At 50.1% G+C, this 772-nt stretch overlaps 1 protein-coding gene across 1 annotated transcript in view; it reads left to right on the top strand.

Moving 5' to 3' along the window:
• The first annotated feature begins 251 nt into the window (after positions 1-251).
• The window catches only part of LOC141820036 (SWR1-complex protein 4-like), a 47,338-nt gene continuing 46,817 nt past the window's right edge, over positions 252-772 (top strand). The window contains exon 1 of the mRNA XM_074707326.1: positions 252-361. The gene's annotated coding sequence lies outside the window, so the exon portion shown is untranslated. The remainder of the gene's footprint in view (positions 362-772) is intronic.

Below are 772 nucleotides of genomic sequence, written 5' to 3'. Positions count from 1 at the left end.
CTTCTTCTATCTTTCCTCTTTTAACCCACTTCATCCCAAATAAAAATAAATATTCTCTTTCACCTTCCTTACCCTTCTCTCCCTTCCCCTCACCTCCTTCCTAACGAACTGTAAATCTCCAAACATCGCGATCCTCCTCCGTGTGCCCTCTGGTCTGCCCTGCGTCGCCGCCTCTCCTGCTCATCGCCCCCGTCGCTGCCGATCTCGCAGCTCTGCGGAGACTGGCGAGCGCCGTCGCCTCTCCTTCGTCCTGAGAGAGTATTCCCCCTCGGAGCACTTCAACTCTCTTTGTCTCGGGATCTACTCAATCAATGATCTTGAACCACAGCGAAATGCTTCCTTTCTGGCATGCCAAAGCAGGGTAAGCGATCTATTCTATTTCCAAAGTCGAATGCCAAAGCTGTCAATCCCATTCTTTGCGGATAAAAGTACACTACCCCGTCTTCGGCTTGCCTGTAACCTTCTGCTTGTTTGGCTACAGTCACTCCTATTAGGTCACGAACTTCCTTAAGATAAATTAAAAACCTTATATGATTTGCTGACACCCTGATTCTCTTGTTAATTCCTTCGTGCCCTCAAGCAAGGGTCTCTCATCCATCCAGAGAGAGGGTCCTAAAGGCAAGCTTCATTCATGCCTGATCTAAATGCCTCACCTTCTCTGCTCGTCGTCGGCGTCGCCCTCTCTCGTCCCCGATCGCCGCCGTCGCCTTCATCTAGGTTTTAGGGTTTGCTAACCCTAAAACCCCCCAAACTTGCCTCCCCGTCTCAAAAT

This window comes from Curcuma longa, chromosome 2 (genome assembly GCF_044706935.1).
Source record: "Curcuma longa cultivar G26 ecotype Majalengka, Jawa Barat chromosome 2, ITB_CL_G26_1.1, whole genome shotgun sequence".
Lineage (NCBI taxonomy): Eukaryota > Viridiplantae > Streptophyta > Magnoliopsida > Zingiberales > Zingiberaceae > Curcuma > Curcuma longa.
Note: the sequence above shows the minus strand (reverse complement) of the source record. Positions and strands in the feature narration are given on the sequence as shown.